This window comes from Aegilops tauschii, chromosome 5 (genome assembly GCF_002575655.3).
Source record: "Aegilops tauschii subsp. strangulata cultivar AL8/78 chromosome 5, Aet v6.0, whole genome shotgun sequence".
In the NCBI taxonomy this organism is placed as follows: Eukaryota; Viridiplantae; Streptophyta; class Magnoliopsida; order Poales; family Poaceae; genus Aegilops; species Aegilops tauschii.
In genome coordinates, this window is record NC_053039.3 from 463,480,005 (window position 1) to 463,490,018 (window position 10,014).

Here is a 10,014-nt window from a genome sequence, read left to right on the forward strand (position 1 = left end):
GCCACTACTAACAATTTTTTTATTTTTTTGTCAAAACTAGTAATGGCGCACTAGGGGACAGTGCGCCATTACTAGTTTTAACTAGTAATGGCGCACCATACCCTCGGTGCGCCACTACTAACAAAATTTTTTTAATTTTTTTTCAAAGTTAGTAATGGCGCACCGTGGGTGTGGTGCGCCATTACTAGTTAACTTTGCCCAAAAATTCACCGAATGCACGCCCCCCTTGTGGACCGCCTTTTCAGTTTTAGAAAAAATAAAAGAAAATGATGGAAATATCAAAAAAATAAAAGAAATAAGTTTCCCATGTGATATGTGGTCTAGTTGTTGGGAAAATTTACAAATATGAATTTCGACTTTATTTGCAAAATCTCTCTGGAATTTATAAAATGGGCATAACTTTTGCATACGAACTCGAATTAAAAAGTTTTTTATATGAAAAATCATCTACTCAAAAAGTTACATACGAATTGAACCGGGAGAACCCCGTTCAACAACTTCAAAATCCCCAAAAACCTAACAGAATGAAAGATACAGGGCTTTTAAGATCTAGAGGGGGAAAATGAAAAAAAAATTCAAACTTACTAGTGGCGCACCATTTGCTAGGTGCGCCACTAGTAACAGAAAAAAAATTGGTTTCAAAAAAACTTTTTTTGGGGATTTTTTTTTCAAAATATGATACGTAATATTACCTGGGAGTTTGAAATATTTTTTCAAAATTTCATCACACTCATGAACATGAACAAAGTCCTAGACATCAACAAGGTTTAATAGGATTGATATGCTAGATATATCAACAAGTGCTTGTTAAGTGAGCTGGTGCTGGGGTTGGATAGAACTCTAAAGTTAAGCGTGCTTGGGCTGGAGTAGTGTGAAGATGGGTGACCTTTCGGGAAGTTTGACCACGGAGTGCGATTTGACTTGAGTTTAAGCATATTGACCAGAGATTAAGCCATAGTGACCCGAGATTAAGAAAAAACGAAATTTTTTTTGAGAAAAATATTTCTGATTTTTTTTTGAAAAAGAATGTTAGTAATGGCGCACTTCTATGTGGTGCACCATTACTAAGTCAGATAGTAATGGCGCACCGTGTGATGTACTAATGGCGCACTGCCTGGTGCGCCATTAGTATAGCAGATACTAATGGCGCACCTGTGGTGCACCATTAGTAAAAAAAATCTAATGGCGTGATGCTAGTGGTGCACCTGTAGTGCGCCATTAGAAGGTAAAACAGGTGCGCCACTAGCAGGCCTTTTCCTAGTAGTGCCACATCCTCGGTGGTGTCCGGACACTTTATTTGTGATCCGAAGAACAATCCATACATCTCTTCGAGCGTCGCGCCGAAGAATTGCTGAATAGTTCACGGTCCTTCCGGGTTGAACTCCCACATACGGAGAGCTCGACGTTGGCATGGCAGGACCCGACGAACTAGCATGACTTTCATTACCTTGACAAGGCTGACATCTCCCTTGAAGAGATCTCGGATGCGGCTCTCCAATGTCGGCACATCATTAGCTGGTCCCCAGTCCAACCCTTTGTTGACCCATGACGCCAATTGTGGCGGGGGGGGGGGGGGGGGGCGGACGGAAGGCAGGGGCAGCTACCCACTTGGCGCTTCAGGGAGCGGTGATGTAAAACCACTCCCGCTGCCATAACTTGGATGTCTCCAGGAAGGAACCCTTTGGCCATGGAGCATCGGCGCCTTTGTTTATTATGGCACCTCCGCACTCTGCGTATCGCCCCTCAATCATCTCCGGCTTCACATTGAAGGACTTGAGCCATAAGCCGAAGTGTGGGGTGATGCAGAGGAAGGCTTCACACACGACGATGTCCTCCTCCGTGGTCGAGGAGGCCATCCACCGGCCTTGAAGGTTGGATCCGGACATGATTGAAGGTCCGAAGCGTTTAGCCTGAGCCTTGAGTGTTGGAATTCAACGTGAGGGGAAGGGAAGGATCGAGCGCGAGAAGAAAAGGACAGGCCTTGGCCCCTTTATAAAGAGGGTGAATATCAAGCGTCCTCCGCGTGGCCGTTTGGAACTTGCCTAAAATCGAGGAGTCATACCAGCAGGCACGATTGGGTTACCCACACCCGTATTGATGAGAATCCCGTGAAAAGAGGGACACGATCTCTGCTTCGACAGGACGTGCCAATAAAACCGCCTCGCAACACGTGCAGTGGTAGGCTCGGAAAAACGGTTCGTCATGACCAGACCATGGCAGAACGTCACGTTATGAAAAGCTGTCAGCAGATTAGATTTGTGGAAATATTATTCTCTCTACGATGGTATGTGGAATTTGTTTTGCAAAGCCGGACACTATCCTCGTGTTCAAAATCTTCTATGGAGTATTCGGAGGAGAAACCCGCCTTGCAATGCCGAAGACAATCTGCGTGCCGGACTCATTGTCATTGAAGCTTGGTTCAGGGGCTACTGAGGGAGTCCTGGATTAGGGGGCCCTCGGACAGCCGGACTATATCCTTTGACCGGACTGTTGGACTATGAAGATACAAGATTGAAGACTTTGTCCCGTGTCCGGGTGGGACTCTCCTTGGCGTGGAAGGCAACCTTGGTAATACGGATATGTAGATCTCCTCCCTTGTAACCGACTCTGTGTAACCCTAGCCCCCTCCGGTGTCTATATAAACTGGAGGGTTTAGTCCGTATGACAACAACAATCATACCATAGGCTAGCTTCTAGGGTTTAGCCTCTACGATCTCGTGGTAGATCAACTCTTGTAATACTCATATCATCAAGATCAATCAAGCAGGAAGTAGGGTATTACCTCCATCGAGAGGGCCCGAACCTGGGTAAACATCGTGTCCCCCGCCTCCTGTTACCATCCGCCTTAGACGCACAGGTCGGGACCCCCTACCCGAGATCCGTCGGTTTTGACACCGACAGCCCACGCGGGGGGTTAGGTCAAAATAGCTTTAGCAGCAGCGTGGGAAAGGAAAACGCGTTGCTGCTAAAATCCGTAGCAGCAGCGCGCCCCTAACAAACCCGCTACTGCTAAGCTGGGCCCGTCCTATGGACAAGTTCAAACTTAGCAGTAGCACGTTTTATTCCTGCCGCGCTGCTGCTAAGTGGATAGCAGTAGCGGCCTTTATGTCAACGCGCTACTGCTAAGTAGCAGTAGCGCCTCATTTTAACGCGCTACTGGTAAGATTCTGTGTATAAGGTTTTCCCTAGTAGTGATATTGCATCAAGTCATCACATATTTGTTGCTCTGGCAACTCGGGAGGCGAGCTCCCCTAGAATCCAAAGCAACAAGATTGTTTCTCAAATTGTCATCTCTAGTGCCGTTGTAGCAGAACCTGATCAAAACTGGAACATTTTTCCAGCAAAATAGAAAACATGAAAAAGTGGAGTACCGACTGTGCATCTATGTTGATTTATGTTGGAGTACTCCTAAGCATCTATGTTGGAGTACCAACTGATCTTATCCATCAGATTAATTAGAAAAATGAAGGATCCATATTGATTTAAGGGCATCGTATCTTCTCCGTGGTATCTAGAAGTCTTGGCTGAAGTAGAACCGGAGGCATTAAAGAAGAAACTATACTATGCACTCGATGCTCAATCAAAATAACTAAACATACCCTTTTTAATAGTCTAGTTGATGCAATGCTAGAAGAAGAAGAAGAAAAAAGAGCAATTCGACAGAGATAACATGTGCCTAAATTAATTCTATCAGAAATCATGCCCGTCCTTTCATGACATTAAACACATAAGGTTGGTTATAGTGGGAGTAGTAACATAGTCCAATTTAAGACAATTTTTCTTATGTGGCATGTAGTTAGTGAGGAGAGAGGTGTTTAGAGGAACATAATATGTTATCGTAACATAACGCAACCCAAAGATCTTGGGTTCTTACTTGCGATCTTGATCGCATTGTTGTTGCATTTAAATGCTTTAGCTAGAGAGTTATTTGTATATATGTTGCATTTAAGTGTTGTATAAACTTTATGTATGAACTTGTATTAATTTGGTCTATTCAGTGCTGTGTAATGAAGATGAGCTGGCAATGGATGTACAATGACCGATGCTCTCCCCGGTTCGTTGAGGGCGTGCATACTTTTCTGCTTGCGGCTGAGACAAATAAGCGGGCGGATGGTTTTATGCCTTGTCCATGTGCTGGCTGTAAGAATGGTCACAATTACTCTAAGTCAAGAACCATTCACATCCACCTGTTTGAGTCCGGTTTCATGCCCCACTATAATGTTTGGACCAAGCACGGAGAAAGAGGGGTTATGATGGAAGACAATGAAGAAGAAGAGGACGACGACAGCTATCCTGGCCATGGGTTCCCTGAATACGATGGTACAACAATGGGGGAAGAAGCTGAGCCAACAATGCGGGAAGAAGCTGAAGAAGAGGCATCAGATGAGCCCACTGATGATCTTGGTCGGGCCATTGCCGATGCAAATAGAAACTGCGTGAGTGAAAAGGAGAAGAAGAAGTTGCAACGCATGTTAGAGGATCACAAGAAATTGTTGTACTCGAATTGCGAAGCTGACAAGAAAAAGCTGGGCACCACACTGGAATTGCTGCAATGGAAGGCAGAGAATGGTCTATCTGACAAGGGATTTGGAAAGTTGCAGGTAATGATAAAGAATATGCTTCCAAAGGAAAATGAATTGCCTGAGAGTACGTACGAAGCAAAGAAGGCTGTCTACCCTCTAGATTTAGAGGTGCAAAAGATACATGCATGTCCTAATGACTGCATCCTCTACCGCGGTTAGTATGAGGATTTGAACGCGTGCCCGGTATGCGGTGCATTGCGCTATAAGATCAGCCGCGATGACCCTGGTGATGACGAGAGCGAGCGCCCCAGGAAGAAGATTCCTGCCAAGGTGATGTGGTATGCTCCTATAATACCACGGTTGAAACATTTGTTCCAAAACAAAGAGCATGCCAAGGCGATGCAATGGCACAGAAAATACCGTAAGAAAGACGGAAAGTTGAGAGTACCCACTGACGGGTCGCAGTGGAGAAAAATCGAGAGAAAGTACATGGAGGAGTTTGCAGGTGACGCAAGGAACGTATGGTTTGGTCTAAGCGCAGATGGCATTAATCCTTTTGGGGAGCAGAGCAGCAACCATAGCACCTGGCCTGTGACTCTATGTTTGTATAACCTTCCTCCTTGGTAGTGCATGAAGCAGAAGTTCATTATGATGCCAGTGCTCATCCAAGGCCCTAAGCAACCCGGCAACGACATTGATGTGTACCTAAGGCCATTAGTTGAAGAACTCTTACAGCTGTGGAATGGGAAAGGTGTACGTGCGTGGGATGAGCACACACAGGAAGAATTTGACCTAAAGGCATTGCTGTTCGTGACCATCAATGATTGGCCTGCTCTCAGTAACCTTTCAGGACGGACAAACAAGGGATACCGCGCATGCATGCACTGTTTGGATGATACCGACAATATATATTTGGATAATTGTAGGAAGAATGTGTACCTGGGACATCGTCGATTTTTTCCGAGCAGGCATCCCGTAAGAAAGAAAGGCAAGCATTTCAAGGGTGAGGCGGATCACCGGACGAAGCCTCGCCACCATACTGGTGCTGATGTACATGATATGGTCAAGGATTTGAAGGTAATCTTTGGAAAGGGTCCTGGCGGACAACCTGTTCCGAATGACGCTGACGGACGCGCACCCATGTGGAAGAAGAAATCTATATTTTGGGACCTGCCCTATTGGAAAGACCTAGAGGTCCGCTCCGCAATCAACGTGATGCACGTGACGAAGAATCTTTGCGTGACCCTGCTTGGCTTCTTGAGTGTGTATGGGAAGACAAAAGATACACCGGAGGCATAGGAGGACCAGCAACGTATGCACGGAAAAGACGGCATACATCAGGGTCATGCGAGGTATGCTCTTACCAAAGAAGAGAAGGAAATCTTCTTTAAATGCCTGCTCAGTATGAAGGTACCATCTGGCTTCTCGTCGAATATAAAGGGAATAAAAAATATGGCAGAGAAAAAGTTCCAGAACCTAAAGTCTCATGACTGCCATGTGATTATGACGCAACTGCTTCCGGTTGCATTGAGGGGGCTTCTACCAGAAAACGTTCGATTAGCCATTGTGAAGCTATGTGCATTCCTCAATGCAATCTCTCAGAAGGTAATCGATCCAGAAATCATACCAAGGTTAGAGAATGATTTGGTGCAATGTCTTGTCAGTTTCCAGTTGGTGTTCCCACCATCCTTCTTCAACATCATGACGCACGTCCTAGTTCACCTATGCGAAGAGATTAACATTTTGGGTCCTGTATTTCTACACGATATGTTCCCCTTTGAGAGGTTCTTGGGAGTCTTAAAGAAATATGTTCATAACCGTGCTAGGCCAGAAGGAAGCATCTCCAAGGGCCATGAAAATGAGGAGGTCATTGAGTTTTCTATTGACTTTATTCCTGACCTTAAGCCGATTGGTGTTCCTGAATCACGGCATAAGGGCAGACTGGATGGAAAAGGCATGCTAGGAGGGGATCAAATAATATGTATGGACGGGCATTCTTTCACTCAAGCACACTACACAGTTCTACAGAATTCCGCCTTGGTGGCTCTGTATATGGAGGAACACAATAATTTTCTACGCTCCAAACACTCGGAGTAGTCTGACGACTGGAGTACACGTGAACAAACGGGGACTTTCGCCGGTTGGTTGCAGACACGTGCCATGCATGACGCCGCTATTGAAGATGACCTGTACTTGCTGTCCCATTTACCATCTTCGAATATAATGACTTTCAAAGGGTACGAAATAAATGGGAATACATTATACACGATCGCCCAAGATAAGAAGAGCACCAACCAAAACAGTGGTGTCCGCTTTGATGCAACAACCAAGACGGGAAAGGAAACATATTATGGTTACATAGAGGACATATAGGAACTTGACTATGGACGTGGTTTGAAGGTCCCTTTGTTTCGGTGCAAATGGGTAAATATGACACGAGGCGGGGTAACGGAAGACCCGCAGTACGGAATGGCAATAGTGGATCTCAACAATCTTGCGTGTGCAGACAAACCATTCGTCCTAGCCAATGATGTGGCACAGGTTTTCTATGTGAAGGACATGTCTACCAAGCTGAGAAAATGAAAAGATAAGGAAGCGAATGCATCATACGATGAGCCAATGTGCCACATAGTTCTTTCAGGGAAAAGAAACATCGTGGGAGTCGATGACAAGACAGACATGTCAGAAGATTATGAAAAGTTTGATGAAATTGCTCCATTCATAGTGAATATTGACCCGAGCATCTAGTTAAATGATGAAGATTGTCCGTGGTTACGGCGCAAAGGGACACACGCGAAGAAAAAGTTTCACACCCAAAGATCCCACTCTAGGATGTGATCGGCTTCACTGTCATCACTTTCTTCTCTAGTGAGTTTCCGGACTTATTTATCTGGAAAGTGCCGCTTCGAACAAACCGGAGGGAATCTTTGTAATAGTTAGGGTAATTATGTGTTTTGGCATTTGAAACGCGAAGAAATTTTATGTCCAAACAAATTCTTTCATGCATTTACTGATTTTTTCAGCTAAATGACCCTGCAATTGAAAAACACTTCAAATGAACTCTGAAAAGGTTGAAAGTTGGCATGGTTTCATCATTTCACCCACATAGCATGTGCAAAAAAGTTGAGACGGTTACGGCAAAAAATGGATGCACTTTGTGTACAAAATGGACAATCTCTTTCGAAGTATCAGGGTTTCAGACGAAAGCTCATCTGTTACAAAGGCATTTCAATTTTTTATTAAAACTCCAAACATTTTGTCCGTTCAGTATGCACCATTCGAAGCCGCGTCATCAATTTTCAACCCTTTCTGACTTCACTTGCTATTTTTCATGCATTTACTGATTTTTTCAGCTAAATGACCCTGAAACTGAAAAACACTTCAAATGAACTCTGAAAAGGTTGAAAGTTGGCATGGTATCATAATTTCACCCACATAGCATGTGCAAAAAAGTAGAGAGGGTTACGGCAAAACTGGATGCAGTTCGTGTACAAAATGGACAATCTCTTTCGAAGTATCAGGGTTTCCGACGAAACTCATCTGTTACAGAGGCATTTCATTTTTGAAATAACCTAAGTATTACAAAAATGAATATAATGATAAAACACACTAATATTAAACATAAGAAAATAGAATCACTGAAAAATTTATTTTTAAAGTTAAGTTATTCACAAACTAGTGATTCACACAAATTTCAAATAATTCAAATTTAAACTATTCAAATTTGAAAACTACTAGCACTAACAGAAAGTTTGTAATTTTTTGAACCTAAAGAAAAATATTCACAAATAAATTCTAAATACAGCAGAAAACAACTCAGAAATAAATAAAAGAAAATAAATAAAGCAGAAAAGAAAAAAGAAAATAAATAAATAAAAAAGCCCGCCTAATGGGCCACAGCGGCCTGCATACAACTAGAAACCCAACCTCTAGTTTGGCCAGGATGCAGGCCCGCAAGGCCCAATAGGCCCACAAAGCAGAGCGGCAGAGTTAGGCCCAGAAGCCTGCTATAGAGAGGAGTTCGATACCTCGCCCGCGTCGGGGCTTTTAAACTGGTGTGGCCACTCTTTGCTAGGCGAGGTGGGACTAAACTTCCGCACCACAACTGCACCAGCGCACCCCCTTTAGTACCGGGTCGTGACTCCAACCGGTACTAAAGGTGGGGTCTTTAGTTCCAGTTGGAGCCACCACCCGGTACTAAAGGGGTATGCTTTCTCGCCGCTTGGCCTGGCCAAAACAGGCCTTTAGTACCGGTTGGTGGCTCCAACTAGTACTAAAGGTGCCTCCTATATAAGAAACACTTCAAAAAAATTCAGTTTCTCATCTCCCACTTCTCTCTACTTCGACATCGCGCCGCCGCACCGTCCCGCGCCGTCACCGCCCCAGTCGCGCCGTCCCGGTTGACTCTGCGCCGCCCTCGTCCTTGTCGTGTCGTCCCCGTCGACTCCGTGCCGCCCCCGTCGGCGGCCCGTCCCCGTCGCCGCACCGGCCCGTCGCCGTCCTCTCGCCTCGCCGTCGCCTTGGACCTCGCCGTCGTCGTCGCCTGGACCTCGCCGTCACCATTGCCTCGACCTTGGACGCGCTGTGAGCCCCTCTCGCCCCTCTCCTCCCTCCAATCGAAGCCGTCGCGCCGCCGGCGCCGTAGGTGCACACACACACACACACACAATTTGTTCATCTTTTGCACTAGATTCTGTTTTTAGTTTTTTTAGTTTTTCCTGTTTTTTATACAAATGTTTTAGATGAATTAATTAATTAGATTAGATTAATGTCAAATAGTATATAGAAATGTTAGTTATAATGTCAAAGGTTTTTTTTGTTTTTTATACAAAGGTTTTCTGCCAAATAGTATAATGTCGAAGGTTTTAGATATATTAGTTTTATAGAAATGTTTGAAATGTTATAGAAATGTTAAAAAATTTAAAAATGTAAGTTTTAGCTAGATGAATTAGATTAATTTCATATTGTTTGACGATGATCGATGTTTTTTTGTTTCTTATTATTTTAGTTATAGAAATTTAGAATTTGCATATAAGAAATCACAATCCAATCATTTAATTTTTTTTACTTTTGCGGCATATAGTATTTGTTCTCGACGATGCCCGGCCCGCATCTTCGCCGTCGACCAGTTTGCGACGACGGCCTGCTTCAGAGGACCCTTGTCCGGGACTGGGCTCCGCCGGGATGGCATTGGGAGGTGCTACCTTCAGGGGCTCGCCGCTTGGTGAGGAACCCGGGCCCGAGTCCCGTCACCGACCCTGAGCTCCTTTGGTGGCGTTCGCGTGGGCCACTTTCGGTGCGGAGGGAGCCGGCCCCGCCGGAGGTGGTGCGTCACCGTGTCAGGAAGGAGGAGGAGAACGTATGTCGGTACATGGCTGCTATGGATGTCAGGTTCTCCAATACATGGCAGGTTCTTTGGGGAGATGACCGAAGCTATGATGCTGTGATGGTTCCTTCTCTTTGGGTGTCCACTGCCCGCGCCTCAGGAACC

At 44.9% G+C, this 10,014-nt stretch overlaps 1 pseudogene; it reads left to right on the forward strand.

The window, feature by feature from the left end:
- LOC141023023 (uncharacterized) overlaps positions 1 to 9,213 on the forward strand; it is a 47,032-nt pseudogene extending 37,819 nt beyond the window's left edge.
- The last annotated feature ends 801 nt before the right edge of the window (positions 9,214 to 10,014 follow it).